A 17,148-nucleotide genomic window follows, 5' to 3' on the forward strand; every position below is an offset into this window, starting at 1 on the left:
TTTGTAGAGATTTTAGTCTCATGAGGCCTCCCAGGCCACCTTTCTCTCTTCCTCAATGCTCTGGTGGCGACCATCTCTTAACACCATGGCTGCCTTCAGACCCCCAAGATTGTCAGAAGACACAGAAGTTCCTCCTGCACCATTCAGACTGATATGTAAAAATTAAGCAAACTGGCAGAAATCCAGAAGTATTGACAATAGGGTGCACAGAAAATTCAAAGGCCAGATCTTGATGCCCAACATCAGTTATGGGAGCAACAGGAAAACAAAGCACATGCTGCCCAGTGGCTTTCGGAAGTTCCTGGTCCACAGCGTCAAGGAGCCTGAAGTGCTGATGTGCAACAAATGTTACTGTGTTGAAATTGCTCACGTCCCCTCAAAGAATGGCAATGCCATTGTGGAAAGAGCAGCCCAGCTGGTCATCACATCACCTATCCCAGTGCCAAGCTGCAGCGAAGAAAATGAATAGACAGATTGTGTACACATTGTATTTGTGTTGATAAAACCATAAAATTCTGCCATCTGGCAAAAAAAAAAGATTGCATTTATTTGTTTTTAGAGAGAGGGTAAAAGGGGGGGAGATGGAGAGGGAAACATCCATGTGCTAGAGAAACACAGATCTGCTGCCTCCCACAGGCCCCTAACCCCTGACGCAAGGCAGAGGCTGTCCCGATGGGAATCCCACCAAGTCTTTTCTATTTGCGAGAGTGACACCCAATGCTCTGAGCCATGCTGTCAGGGCTAAATGAGGGTTTTAAAAGCCCAAACCAGAGTTAATAAAAAGATTTATGATCATACCTGTTCATACTACTTTGTTTTATTTGGATGTTTGTTTTGACTCGCAGTAGCTTTGAAAGAACATGTGACTAGTTTCATTTATAACTTTGATGCCGAACTCAAGTAACATGATATGTGCAGCTGGTGTTCACATAACTGGGTTCTAAGTTACCCAATGAAGAAATTCAAGATGCTAAATTCTTTCCCCAGAGTGAAGCACAAAGTCTGAAAAACTGTCCATGATGCCATGCCTATTAATAGCACTGAAGAACTTCATATTCTAAGGTGTTCCACCTTGTGTGGGAGAGAGATGACAATTCCATGGCATTTCCTCAGTGTGATGCATAAGCTAGCCCCAGGACCAGAAAGGAGATTCTTACTACAAACTCCCCTCAGACACTGACTGATTGTAATTCATGTTCGTCCTGACTTACCGGAACCCCTTCCACTGCCCCCTGCTACATCCTGGTTCCTGGAGCAGGCCGTTATCCTGACCTGGTTAGGCAGGTGAAGTAATTTTCATACCCGGTAGCATCCATGCACTCATATTGGTGACTATCTCACCTTGTCCTATGTAACTCTATGGCACATGCCAAGTGGGATAGGGATCCATTTTGTCTTGAAGTCCCCCAAGGCCCACCTTGATGTAAGTTTCCCTTAATAAACTCTCCTAATTATCACACTGCAAGGGGCAACCTCTTTCCCTACTGCTGAAGGAGACAGATTCTCGGTCCCAGGACTTTCCCCAGGGTCTTCCTCTACTAACACATGTATTAAAAGCTTCCACACACTTTTCCTATTCTGCTATCTTATTCCTTACTTTGTCACAAGTAGGTTAAATAGGTTGAAGTATATTCAGATAATAAGACAAATGTGTTTTCTAAAAATAAGCCTAAAGGAAACTAATATACATGAGGACTACCTACCTACTACAGTTTTTCACTCCTAACAATATCAGAGTAAATGTCACATTCTAAATTTGAAAATACTGTCGTTCAGTAAACGCTCTCACTGAAATTCATCCTTAAAGACAACAAATGCTGTGGTAAATTTCTATACTTATTAAATACTTATTAATAAGTATTTAATACTTATCTATACTTATTAAATCTTACCCGGTATACTTCTGACAGAAATACCCCCTACTCAAAAAATAATATTGAGATTCAATATTATTGTGTTCAATTAGTTGGCTAAAAGAAAGGCCCACATGAACAAAACCAGTGGGTACATGACATGTGTAGAGCACTTACCCGGCGGCAGGCACTTCACATGTGCCAAGTGCTTTACATGTATTAACTCATTCAACCCTTATGACAACCTATGTGGTTGTTAATGTGGTGGTTCACCTTTGCTTTACAGATGCAGCGTCCAAGATGACAGATTAGTAAGTAGCAGACAAATATAGAACAGAAGCCAATCTGGCTCCAGTGGCCACATATCAGAACACATACAATCACTCATTTTGAATAAATTTTCTTCAACAACTAATTTTCTTCATCTGTTGACATCAGTAGAACTCATGTTTGCTTATTCTTTTCAGCAGCTATAAACAATGATAGAGAAAGGGTACATGTAAATTCTATACAGAAGCTGTTATTTACATTGCTTGTTATGAACTAGCCAAGCTGTCACTCAAGGTGGTAGATTCATTTCAAGCTCTGTTCCATGTGTGCACACATGCATGTTCGTATGTGTGGGGTTTCCATTGTTGGCCACTATATTTCTTTGCAACCTTGAATTAATTTATTTAACAAATTGTGGTAACTTGTTGAATATATGTGTTGAACTCTCTCGTCTTTAAACTTGTTTGTTTTCCCCTGCATTCCTCAGCACCTAAAGTATGGTGGCGATACAGTCCTTCCTCCTTGTGAAGGATTTGTTGGCTGACTATTCTTCTTGAATCTCAGCAGCCAATTGAGTAATAATAGCAATTAACCACTCAACTATGCTCACTACCTATAGACACTTTTGTCCTATGGACAATTTTATGCTTCTCCTTAGACTTCTCAGTTCTTTACCTGTGAGAGTTCAGGGGCAGAAACACTGGTTTCTGGAAACTGTTGGAATTAGACATGACCTTCTTAAATCTGGTCAGCTCAGTATTTCTTACTATTACCTTCATTTCTACCCATTATATTAATAAAAACTGCCTAACTATGGACTGCTGTGAAAAAAATCTGTAACTTTTTCACTAGAAACAAAAAAAATAGAATATGTCCCTTCCTTTAGCTGCTGCTATATCTGAAAAAAAAAATAATACAGTACCTGGAATTGAGTATTAAGAAGTTAATTTTGACCTCTGCTTCAGAGTGCAGTTGGCAGTGGGTAAGACAGTTCTCATTAGAGGACTGGTGTTAGGGTATAAAGATACCTCTTTTGCTGCTCAAATAACCAGCTGCCATCTCCACTGACTCAACAACTTTCAGAGTAGGAAACGTAGGGCAAATGAGTGCTTTGGTGGAAGAGTACCTCAAAGATTTTCTTTACCTGGGAAAGCAACATTATTTGTGACTGATATACTAGTCAAATTTATGAGATGATACTGGTTATTAGTTTGGACTTCAGGCACAGAAGTCCTTTTGGCAAAGCAACAGACATATATGGTTTATATTCTTTTAATTAGGATAAAATAATATAATATAATAAAATCCCCAACATAGACTTTCAAAGGATGACATAAATGAGAAGGAAAAAATATTTTGACATCACAGAAAAAGAAATGAGTGAAAAATAAAATGAAGACAGTTATGGGAGAGCAAAGGCGAACAGAAGATGCTGAGGTGGGGAAGGAATGAAAAGTGTTAAAATTATTTCATCCATATGGATAATGCAGATATTTCACCAGAAAATAAAACAAAACACTCACATTAAAGGTTTCAAAAATATAGAATAAAGGAAACATTTCCAAAAGTGCACAAAAATCTTTCCTATTATCTTTCCATTTTAGAAATATTTGCAACCTGAACAATTTTCTCCAGAACCACTCCCTGGCACTGCATGATTTGGGGGGCTGCCACCGTCAGCATGCAGAGCAAGTCAAATTCAGTGTCACTTTAGGGTACTTAGTAGTCCTAACAACATCCCCCTAGTCTGTCCCTGCTACCCCCAGATATTCAATAGTATCTCCAGACATACATATCTCTAACTGATATCATCTACTAGATAGCACATTTAAGAAATCACTTCTGGGTTAATGTCTTTTTTTTTTTTATTTTTTTACTTTTTTTTTTATTTTTTTTTTACATTTTTTTTCTCCTCTTCCCCCCCCTCCGCCCCGTCTCCCCCCTCCATCCCATTCCCCCCCCCCCCAGTCCTCATCTCTGTGTCTTTCATACTTGTTCCTCAAAATCCCTCCCCCCTTTTTCCCCTTAAGTTCCCTTCCCTCTCCCCTCTGGTCGCTGCCCACTTGTTCTCTATTTCAGCGTCTTTGTTTTTATTCTGTTTGCTTGTTTGTTTTATTCTTTAGCTTCCTGTCAAAGGTGAGATCATATGGTATTTGTCCTTCAATGCCTGGCCTATTTCACTCAGCATAATGCTTTCCAGTTCCATCCATGTTGTTGCAAAAGGTAGTAGTTCCTTCTTTCTCTCTGCTGCATAAAATTCCATGGTGTATATGTACCACAATTTTTGGATCCATTCATTTACTGATGGGCACCTAGGTTGCTTCCAACTCTTGGCTATTGTAAATTGTGCTGCTATGAACATTGTGGTGCATAGGTTCTTTGAAATTGATGTTTTAGGATTCTTGGGGTATAATCCTAGCAGTGGAATTGCTGGGTCAAAAGGCAGGTCAATTTTTATTTTTCTGAGAAAATTCCATACTGTTTTCCATAATGGTTGTACCAGTCTACAATCTGGGTTAATGTCTTGAAAAAAAAACCCTAGCTGCCATTTTTCAGAAAGCAGCAAACTAAGAGTGTATGTTAGCTAAAAGGTAAATTTTGATTGGGGATGAAGGGATATAGAGAATTCTGTACACATTATTAAGGAATTAAACTTTATCTAGACAATGGGTAATCATTGGATGTTATATCAGCCAGAGAGAGGTAAAACCAGGTTTTTATTCCAGAAGAATAATTAATGACCACAAGGAGGATGAATTGGAAACAGAGAGATTTTGGTCTGAGACATGGTAGAAGTTCCCTGCAAAGTCCCCAAATTCCAGAAACATTCCACAGGCAGAGGTAGCCAGACTTGATGCCTAATAAATGTGTTTTGGGGAAGGAGAAAAGGAGGAAAGGTAAGTGAGTTTTGCAGTGTGAATAGCTGGGTAGACGGTAAAGTCATTAAACAAAATAGGGGCAGTGGGGCAAGTTGATGGGTATGTGATAGTCATGTCAAGGGGAGGTGACACTTGCCATTTGAGAAACTAGAGGTAGTGATAAAGAAAGTGGAGGAAAGAAGGCAAGTGCATTTCTACATTATCTATTATGCATAATGATTATACCCAGAGGAGAATCAAACCACATCAGGGAGTGACTAGGGAGGAAATTTAAGATGAGGAAGAAACTCTGGAAAACAAACGAAAAAACAAATTGATTTCATTCTTTTTTTGTGGCTGAGTAATATTCCATTGCATGTATATTTGTACCACAACTTCTTTATTCATTCATCTATCAATGGACACTTAGATCGCTTCCTTATGTTGGCTCTTGTAAATAAGTCAGACAGAGAAAGACAAATACCATACAGAAACGAATTTATAGATATGGAGAACAAATTGATGCTTACCAGATTGGAGGGGAGTTGGGATAGGGATCAAAAAGTTGAAAGGGATTAAGAGGCACAAATTGCCAGTTATAAAAATAGTCAGAGTGGGACTTCCGCCAAGATGGAGGCGTAGGTGGAAGCACTGTACCTTCTCGCACAACCAAGTTTAAAAACAACAAAGTTTTAGCAACAAAAACACAGCCAAACCACAGAAAATTGAACTACATGGAAGTCTGACAACAATGAACCCTTCAGCCAAACCAGTAAGAGGGGCAGAGTCAGCAGCAGAGCGGGGTCGGGCATGCAACCCAGGTGTGCCAGCAGCCATGGGCGGATCCCAGGTGTGGAGAAGCTGGCAGACCCACTGAGGGCTGACTGTGGTCACACATTGGTGCGCAGATAAACTGGTGAAGGAGCGAGCAGTGAGACGGACCTCACAGGCCCCAGGGGAAGGCAGCCACAGAGGGGACCGCCATTGTCGCTCTCTGACCCCGCCCCCACATACAGCATCACAACCCAGCAACCTGGTTTGCCCCACCCTGGTGAACAACTAAGGCTCCACTCCTCATACATAACTGGCGAGAACAGATCAAAACATGGCTCAAGAACAACTCAGAGCCCCAGATGCCATAATTCTAAGCGACCAAGAAATAGCCAAACTTTCAGATGCACAGTTCAAAACACTGGTGATCAGGATGCTCACAGAACTGGTTGATTTTAGTCACAAATTAGAGGAACATATGAAGGTTAAACTAATTGAAATGAAGGGAAATACATAGGAAACCAACAGTGATGGAGAGGAAACTGGGACTCAAATCAAAGGAGTAGACCAGAAGGAGGAAAAAAATGACCAAACAGAAAAAAATGAAGAAACAAGAATTCAAAAAAATGAGGAGAGGCTAAGGAAACTTCAGGACATCTTTAAACACTCCAACATCTGAATTATAGGGGTACCAGAAGGGGAAGAGGAACAGCCACGAGTGGAAAACTTATTTGAACAAATAATAAAGGAGAATTTCCCCAATCTGGCAAAGGAAATAGACTTCCAGGAAATCCAGGAAGCTCAGAGAGTCCCAAAGAAGTTGGACCCAAGAAGGAACACACCAAGGCACATCATAATTATATTAGCCAAGATTCAAATGAAGGAGAGAATCCTAGAAGCAGCAAGAGCTAAGGGGACAGTCACCTACAAAGGAGTTCCCATCAGACTGTCAGTGGATTTCTCAAAAGAGACCCTACAGGCAAGAAGGGGCTGGAAAGAAGTATTCCAAGTCATGAAATCCAAAGACCTACATCCAAGATTGATCTATCCAGCAAAGCTTCCATTTAGAATGGAAGGGCAGATAAAGTGCTTCTCAGATAAGATCAAATTCAAGGAGTTCATCATCACCAAGCCCTTATTGTATGAAATGTTAAAGGGACTTACCTAAGAAAAAGAAGATAAAAAAGATGAACAGTGAAAGGACAAACTCACAGTTATTAAGAACCTCACCTAAAACAAAAGCAAACTAAGAGGACAACTAGATCAGGAGCAGAACCATAGAAATAAAGATCACATGGAGGGTTAGCAACAGGGGAGTGGGAGAAGGAGAAGGGGGGAGAAGGTACAGAAAATAAGTAGCATAGACAGTAGGTAGAAAATAGATAGGGGGGCAAGAATAGTATGGGAAATATAGAATCTAAAGAACTTGAGACACGTGGTCATAAACTAAAGGGGGAAATGGTGGGGGAGGGGGTGTGCAGGGTAGAGGGGAATGAAGGGGGAAATAGAACAACTGTAATGGCATAATCAATAAAATATATTTAAAAATAGAGTGATGCAAAGTACAGCATAGAAAAAATAGTCAATAATCTTGTAAAAACTATATATGGTGTCAGCTAGGTGGTAGACTTACCAAGGTAAAAAACTTCATAAGTTATATAAATATCCCAACTACTATTTGTACACTTGAAACTAATATAATATTGTATGTCAACTGTAATTAAAATATGTCAAAAAACAAAAATAAAAACAAAGGACTGAGCAAAAATGTCTAGCAAAAACTTGTTTCTTTTGGGTTAGGTTTTATTACACTCATTTTTAACTTTGGTATATATACCTTTAAATGGCCAACAAGGTGAAAGCAGCTATTTTAAAGCCTGGAACATTCTGGTACTCAGTTCCTTGAGGCTTCATTTGGCTTTCCTCCCTCTTGGCAGTGACATTAGCTGCTCTGCTGACCACAGCTGTTCCTGAAAATGAAGACAGTAAGATTCTTGCAGAGGAGAAGCCTCACCTTCGCCCTGATTCCCTAGGGCTTGTATATTACAACTCAGTGAGGAGGTAGCCCTGCTTGTGCTGGATGAGAATATTTCTCTTCTAAGGTTATGGTTCAGGAAAATGAAGAGACCTTTTATTGCTTCCCTACCCTCACTGATAAAATGTTTTGATCTTGGAATCGATACTGTGTTTGAGGGTCTCTAAAGAGGTTCCTTTCTCAATGTGTACACCTTGACCATTGGACAGCATTATTAACCATGCTTAATAATGACCTTCACTATGGATTCATTTCTCAAACTTCTCGGTCATTTCTTTTTAGTATCTCTTTGAAGTTTTCAAAATATATTTTATTGATTATGCTATTATAGTTGTCTCATTTCCCCCCATTTTATTCCCCTCCACCCTGCATCCCCTCCCACCCGCATCCCCCCCTTAGTTCATGTCCATAGGTCATACATACGTGTTTTGGCTTCTGCACTTCCTATACTGTTCTAAACCTCTCCCTGTCTATTTTGTATCTATTATTTATGCTTTTTAATCCCTGTACCTTTTTCCCTATTCCTGCATCCACTAAACCGCAGATAATCCTCCATGTAATCTCCATTTCTGTGATTGTGTTCCTGTTCTAGTTGTTGGCTTAGTTTGTTTTTATTTTTGTTTTTGTGGGTTTGGTTGTTGATAGTTGTGAGTTTGTTGTCATTTTACTGTTCATATTAACCTTCTTCTTTTTCTTAGATAAGTCTCTATAACATTTCATATAATAAAGGACTTAGATAATTGCCTTTAACATTTATTATATTTCATATAATAAGGGCTTAGTGATGATGAACTCCTTTAACTTGACCTTATCTGGGAAGCACTTTATCTGCCCTTTCATTCTAAATGATAGCTTTGTTGGATAGAGTAATCTTGGATGTAGGTCCTTGCCTTTCATGACTTGGAATACTTCTTTCCAGCCCTTTCTTGCCTGCAAGGTTTCTTTGGAGAAATCAGCTGGTAGTCTAATGGGAACTCCTTTATAGGTAACTGTCTCCTTTTGTCTTGCTGCTTTTCAGATCCTCTCCTTTTCTTTAATTTTGGGTAATGTAATTATGATGTGCCTTGGTGTGTTCCTCCTTGGATCCAACTTCTTTGGGACTCTCTGAGCTTCCTGGACTTCCTGAAAGGAAGGAAGTCTATATCCTTTGCCAGACTGGGGAAGTTCTTCCTCATTATTTGTTCAAATAAATTTTCAGTTTCTTGTTCTTCCTCTTCTCTTTCTGGCACCCCTATGATTCAGATGTTGGAACGTTTAAGTTGTCCCAGAGTTTCCTAAACTTTTCCTCATTGTTTTGAATTCTTGTTTTTTCATTCTCTTCTAGATTGTTTGGTTGAATGTTTATTTCTTCCTTCTGGTCCAAACCATTAATTTGAGTTGTTTCCTTCCTGTCACTGTTGGTTCCCTGTACATTCTCCTTTATTTCACTTTTCATAGCTTTCACTTTTCCTCTATTTTGTGACCATATTCAACCAATTCCATGAGTATCCTGATTACCAGTGTTTTTAACTGTGTATCTAATAGGTTGGCTATCTCCTTGTTGCTTAGTTGTATTTTTTCTGGAGCTTTGATCTGCTCTTTCATTTGAGCCATTTCTTTTTTTCCCTCAGCTCCCCTTTTACATAGTAAGGGGCAGATCCTTAGGTGTTCACCAGGGCAGAGCAACCCACATGGAAGCATTGTGACACTGTATGTGGGGGAGGGGTCCGAGAGGGAACAATGCAGCTTGCTAAGTCTCTGCCAGCTGTCAGTCACTTCCTCCACTACCCTCAAGCAAACTGGGCCCTTCTGGTGCTGATTCTTGGGTGGGTGGGTTTGTCTATGTTCTAGGACCCTGTGGGTCTCTCCAAACAACTCTCCTATGAGGCTGGGAGTTTCTCCTGCTGCCACAACCCCCACAGGTTTTTATAGCCAAAGGTTTTGAGGCTTTCTCTCCCCACACTGGAACCCTGGGTTGTGTGGTCTATCTTTCTCCCCAGTTGTTCTTCCCAGTTTATCCGCATGCAAATGTGGGACCACCTGATCCACCAGTCGCTGCTTTGCCTGCCCAGTCCCTCACCACACCATGCTTTCTCTCTGCCCTGGCTGCTTGTTTCCGCCCCTCCTACCAGTCTGGATGAATGTTTCTTCTTTAATTCCTTGATTGTTGGGCTTCCATATGGTTTGATTTTCTGTCAGTTCTGGTTGCTTTTTTTTTTTAACTTGTTGCTGTCCTTCTTTTGGTTGTGCCAGGAAGCAAAGCATATCTACCTATACCACCATCTTGGCTGGAAGTCTTATTTCTGATATGACAAGATATTCCAGGTTTATTCCATGTGTCTCCTATCCCGGATGGGGCATTGCTTATTCTTCCAAAGTCATGATTCCTTTTGGGAAAAAATGGTATTTGGAGACTATAGCCTGGGCTCTAGGAGTGCCAAATGGCACAGGACTGGTCATTGTTTCTAAGCTTTTTCAGTAGACAAAGGTAAGAAATTTTTTAATTGAGCTATTAATTCACATATATAACATTGTGTTAGTTTTAAGTGTAGAGCAGGTCCTGGAATAGATTATTTCCTTGTTTCAATCAACTTTGTTTTGTTACAATGTTAATGAGATGCCCTAGGAACTTAACTCTTGTATATGTCAATCAGCCTATGGTAAAACTGGTTTTGTTGTGTGTTGTTTCGCTTAAAATCACAGAACATATGGATGTTAAGTGAGGACTTACTGTATAAAATAAGAATATGATATATATCATATATATATAATAAAATGATTACAGTAGGTAACATCTATCAACACAGTTACAAATTTTTGTTTTCTTGTGATGAGAACTTTTAACATTTACTCTCACAGCAACTTTAAATTATACAAAACAATATTGTTAACTATAGTCATCATATTGTATATTATATTCCCAGGATTTATTTTCTTAGAACTAGAAGTTTGTACCTTTTAATCAGCTTCATCCATCTTGCCCACCCCTCACCCCCACCTCTGGCAACCACCAATCTGTTCTCTGTATCTATGAGCTTTGACCTTTTTTTTAAAGATTCCAGATATAAGTGAGATTATGCAATATTTGTCTTTCTCAAGGGACATTTTAAAGAGAAAATATGTCACTTGCAAGAACCTTTTAATTGATCTCTGCTTGTATTGTACTTCCTCCAATACATCCTCAACTTTCTGTCAGAATCATCCTTATAAAACACGGATTTGATCATAATCCCCTTCTTAAAACCTTTGATGGAGCCCCATTACTGAAAGAATTAAGCCGAAGCTTCTTGGCGTGGTATACATACAAGAGCCTCTCAAAACTTAGCTGCTAATCTCCATCCCAACCTTGTTAGCCTACATTCTTCTTTCCCCTAGACTTCAGGACACCATACTAGTCCCAGTACACTGTGCCTTTGCTCACCTTGTTTACTTTCCCTCAAATGCCTTGTTTTTTTCCATTCCTTGATATTTATATGCATCCTTCAATAAATAGTGCAAATATCAGTTGTCTCTAAAATAACTTTCTCTGTTAGTTCATAGAGAACTAATCGGTTTCCATTATGTCCTACATAGCACTCTGAAATGTCTTTATGTAGCACTAGTGAAACCGTATAATGTGGTTTGTTTTCATGCATGTGTCTCCAGCTAGAACGTCTCCCAAAGAGTAGGACACTTACTGCTGATGATGGTACTATCCATGGTTTCATATATTACACTGATGCAGTATTAAATTGTATAGTACAAGCACATTCTTCTTTTACATTAGGAAGAAAGTTTTAGTTTGGTGTTAGTATGGCTTTAACAGCTTTTTGCTGTGTAATTAATTTTCCTTTAAAAGAGAGAGCAATTTTCAGGTTTTGAAACTTTTTAGATAAAAGAAATTGGCTACAATTTACATTTTACAGTTTTTTTCATGATTTTTTAATGATTACATGTCTATGAGACTTTTTTTTAAAGATTTTATTTATTTATCTTTTAGAGGGGAAGGGAAAAAGAGAGGGAGAGAAATATCAATGTATGGTTGCCTCTCATGCATCCCCTGCTGGGAACTGGCCTGCAACCCAGGCATGTGCCCTGACTGGGAATTGAACCTTGATCCTTTGATTCACAGGCCTGCGCTCAATCCACGAGCTACACCAGCCAGGGCTCTATGAGACTTTTAAAATTAATACTGGCGATAAAGTTTTCTTTTAAAATAACAGTGAGCTAAATTTAAAGGAAAATAGTAAGCATATTATGGCAAAGTAGTACATCGTGATGGCAAAAATCTTGCAGAATATATGGAAATGACTTTAAGTCTGGGAAACAGGTCCTTCAGAATTAGGAGGCATAACTTCTTTTTTTCTTTGCCAGTTCCTCGTGCTACGCTTAACATGCAGCACGTCGTCACTAAACAGTTGTCAAATTAAACCTCCACCTCCAAATGTTTAGGACCCAGTGTCATTTTTTTAGTGACAACTCACCTCTAGGCTGGCTTTTCTGAAAAAGTTAAATGTGACACAGGTAATAATGGTAATAAATATCCATTATTACTATATAAATGACCTTTTAAATTATTTCCTATAGTTACAATGGGAGAAATCAAATTCACAGGAGGATATAATCACAGATTCTCCAACTGGATTGTGTGAAATGATGTCTAATAAACCAAAGTTCAGGGCAACGGAAGAATGTTTACAATACATCCTACACAAATCACATCACTCTTCACCTTCAGGGTCATGGTACATTTTAAGAAAGGGTAGACCAGAGCAGCTCTTACTTGAGGAGAGCTAGCACCATCTGTTGGGGAGTTCACAGCATAAGATGATACTATCAGGTGACTCCATGAATCCCGAATTTATATCTTCGGAGAACTTTTCATCACACAAATTTTAAGATGCTAATACATACCCAAATGTAATTTCTAATTAGTTCTAGTTCTCCAATATGACAGTCAAAAACAAAACTAGTTAATTGGATTAAAATACACAAGTCTTTCATGATTTGACTCCTTAATTAAAACTTGATAATTATCCTACTTTGATCCACTTAAGAAATAGAAGAAAATATACTATAGGATTACTTTAGAATAACAAGTATGTGTGCTCAGTCTTACAAACCAGCTTTGGCATTTCTTGATTATCTGTGGAAATTAGTATTAATTAATGATGGTCTACTATGCACGCAACAGGAACTATGGAATTTTAAACTTTACTAATAACCTAGAAATAATAATTTTCTTCTTTCAAATTCTTTTCTCCCAAATCTATTGATGACATTTAAAACTTTATCACCAATATTAATTTTAAAAGTCTCACAGACATGTAATCATTAGAAAAATCATGAAAAAAAAACATGTAAAATGTAAATTCTAGCCAATTTCTTTGTGTTTCTTCTCTCTGCCATGTGGAATAGATGCTCCAGAGTGTCAAAAGGGTAGAAGAGGAAGCTGGCTTAAAGTGGGCCATGGAGAATGAGGCGGCAAGGCCTACATGCTCAGAATGTAAATGACAAGTTAGCTATCTGCAACTTCCCCAGAGACAGGACTCAGGAGGAAAGGTTCAACCATTAGAAACAGATGCCTACGTGCCTCTATTGCCAACATAATTTACTACCGATTTCAAAGTATTTGTCCACAAAGACAAGTTTCGACAAGTTGACAATGACTCTGACTTTCTTTTACTATATTCTTTATAGAACTGTAGTTTTGATGAAAAGTTTAAAATCTATTTACTCTTGAAAAGTGAGGTGAAGTGTGATAGTCTCTAAGGAGAACCTTACCCATTTTCCTGAAATATTTTCCAGTTGGAGTCTATCTCTACAGCGAAAGAGTAAGAAGCATTAGATTGTACTTTTGCTTTATTTATATTTTTATTGAGCTATAAATGACATTACATGGTGTAAGTTTAAGGTGTATGACTGCTGATTTGATATTTACACATTGCAACATGATTACCACTGCAGTATTTGCTAACACCTCCATCATTTCACATAATTATTATTATGGTGATGATAGACTGTAATTTTTTAAAAAGTATTAAATGGAAAGGAAGTAGAAGTTACTGCAAAGAACAGTACGTTAAACTCTGATGTGAAAAAGGGGATATAGTTACTAAACAATTGTCAGACTTTGCCAGTGGTATGCTCTTTGGAAATTCTCTGGCAATTCTTTGGAGAGAACGTCAACTCTCCAAAGCCTGCAGGTACCCTTCAGTGCCTTCAAACCATGAGTCATTAAAGTGCTAGTTTTACTAAATGGCATCTCACTAAATTCTAGGACTTAGGACAAATAAGAATGTTTGTGAATAGGGTAAATGGGATCATGTCCCCTGACAAACAGGGTATTCTGTCTTGACCTCAGTCTCTTTCCTACTTCTTTTTTTTTTTTCACTTTAAGTTTTTAGTGAAAGTTACATATAAAATTACTTCATTCCTGCATCTTCTCAAGTGTTTCTCCCTTGTATTTGCCCTTTTCCTTTCCTACTTGGTGAGGTCTGGCTTTATGATCAAGGATCTTTTTATGGTCTTTGTGCAGCTTTAGTCTAGTGATGACCACCTTGCTGGGGTGAGTGCCCAGATGGGTGGTTGCACTGGATGGTTCTCCTGTTGCACTCATTCAAAGTAGATGACACATTTTTTCCTGTAAACCTGACTACTTTACCAGTTTGCTGCCCTTTGTAATGTCCTGGCACAACCTGAATGTTATCATCCTTTTGGTTGGGCATGGATCGAACATTGTACTTCTGTCTCAGCTCTTTGGAAAGAGAAGACAGATTATAATCTTCCTACAAATGTGGGAAGGTACGTTGAAATGCCTTTTACAGTTCTTGTATCAGTCAGAAGTCACAAAGGGATTGAACTTCATTTTGACCACTGGTGCCTCTGTGATGGCTACAAAAAGGAAGAGCTCCCTGCTTCTTTAAATGCCAAGGGAAACCTAAAAAACAGCTTCATTAGTTAGTCATCTCAGTTGGCTTAAGGGCCTGGTAAAGATATTGGTCAGGCCTAGCACTGGATAACATTCTTTTGTTGCCTGACAATGTCCCTCCTCAGGTCTTCCAACTAGAAAGCAGTTTACTTACACTTTTTTGCACTTGGCTGCCTCAAATCAGATTTGGAAATAGAGCATACCCTTTTATGTAACCTAAATAATTTGGCTCAATAACATATTTTACCTGTTATTTTAAATAAAAATCGTATATACTTAAGGTGTAAAACACGATGATTTCATATACAGTGAAATAACTAGTCAAGTTAATGAACAAATCCATTTCTTTACATAGTTACTATTTTCACAACTTATTTAAATCAATTCCAGCTACCTTTAAAATTTTCTACTGAACCTCCCTCCAGTTTAATGCCCTTTCCTCAGATACTTTCATTAATAGATACAGAAAAAAACTCACTACAAATGCACAGTAAGTCTTTTCACATACTCTTACAAAAGCTTTTTTTTTTTCAAATTGTAAAGAGCTTCACAGGGTTTTTCCAGTTATAAAAAGCATTTTAAAAATAATCCACCAGTACCAACCAAAGGTATGAAGAAATAAAATATCAGAGTGTAATGCTTCTACTGAAAAAATGTATTTATACATGAACATGCATATATATAACTTAATGTTATATGTTAATTGTATGTGTTATATATAACATATATGTTATTGTATATACAATAAATTATATATGTAACTTAATATGTCAGGGAATAGGTATATTAATAACTGCCACCTCCTATCAATTCAAATCTCTTTTCTCAGCAAGATTGGTATAGTGGATTGAATGATGTGGTCCCAGAAAAGATATGTCCGATTACTAACTCTCCCTTATTTGACCTTGTTCGGAAAAAGGGGTCTTTGGAGATGTAATTACAGATCTTGAGATGAGATCCTGGATTACCTGGGTGGGCCCCAGATCCTATGACAAGTGTCCTTATAAGACACAGAGAGTTCATGTGTGATGGAGGCAGAGATTACAGGTGTGCAACCACAAGCCAGAGTGTCTGGAGGCACCAGCGGCTGAAGTCTGCCTTAGTGACTTCAGTGGGAGTATGGCCCTACTAACACCTTGACTTCAGATTTTTGGCCTCCAGAACTGTGAGAGAATTTGTCATTTTAAACCACTGATTTTGTGGTAGTTTGTTACACCAGTCCTAGGAAACCAATACAGGCAGTGTTCTACACTTTTCCTACTATAAACCCAGCCTGCCCTCCAGGCCCATTTTCCTGTTCTCTAGCTTTATGCTCCATTTGCCTCCTTTGATTTCCTATACTGCCTTTGCACATGCTATTCCAGTGCATGGGTTGTCCGTCTCCATTCTTCAAATCTCCAAAATCTCTTCAGGGAGTTGAGTGACCCTCTCAAGCCATGCTTGCCAAACCACATAAGGTCCCCTCTTGGCATTATATAGCTCTTTGCATAGCCCTTATCATTGTTTATATCTTTGTTAGTGTGATTATTAGATTCTGCTTCCTTACCAAATTGTAAGTTCCATGAGAATAGGAACTGTGCCCGAACACCCCCCCATTATATCCCCAGTCTAGCCCTGTGCCTGCTGTGCATAGCAATTATTATTTTTTTTAAAGATTTTATTTATTTATATTTAGAGGGGAAGGGAAGGAGAGAGGGAGAGAAACATCAATGTATGGTTGCCTTTCGTGCGTCCCCTGCTGGAAACTGGCCTGCAGGGAACCTGCCTGCAACCCTGGCATGTACCCTGACTGGGAATCGAACCGCGATTGTCTGGTTCGCAGGCCCGTGCTCAATCCACTGAGCTACACCAGCCAGGGCGCAATTATTTTTTTAATGAAGGATCACTCTTACAGAAGTGTTTGCAAACCTTGGGACTCTCAGTTTTTAAATCCACTGTGGGCTAAGTAGGGTGACCACATTTTTTATCCTCCAAAACTGACCACTTCTGAAAATGAAAGGGGTGCCATTAACGATTACAAGTTAGTTGATTACAGTCCTGGGTAACAGGCTGTGCCAACCACAGGTGCCAAAGGTAACTAGAAAGGGTTGGGCTACATCATTTTGGAACAAGAGGGAGAGGGTAATTTAAATTTGCTTACTTGCCACTGCATTTTCATTGCTTTCTTCTACATCATTTATTCCTTTATTGTCCATCCTTTTTTGAGGGCTGGGGCTTGGTCTGTTTTGTTTGTTGCTATATCCCACATCTAGAACAGTGCCTGCTATATAGTAGATGCTCAGTAAACATCTGAATCAATGGTACTAATAGCTAAATTAGTACCATTAGTACCATAGCTAAATAGCATCCCCTAAAGGAATACAGCAGTCCCCCTTATTCACAATTTTGTTTTCCATGATTTCAATGACCAAGTCAACTATGGCTCTAAAATATTAAATTTCCCCAGTCATTCACATCATCTGCTCCTGACAG

The sequence above is a fragment of the Artibeus jamaicensis genome, unplaced genomic scaffold, assembly GCF_021234435.1.
Source record: "Artibeus jamaicensis isolate MK-2021 breed Jamaican fruit bat unplaced genomic scaffold, CSHL_Jam_final contig_387, whole genome shotgun sequence".
In the NCBI taxonomy this organism is placed as follows: domain Eukaryota; kingdom Metazoa; phylum Chordata; class Mammalia; order Chiroptera; family Phyllostomidae; genus Artibeus; species Artibeus jamaicensis.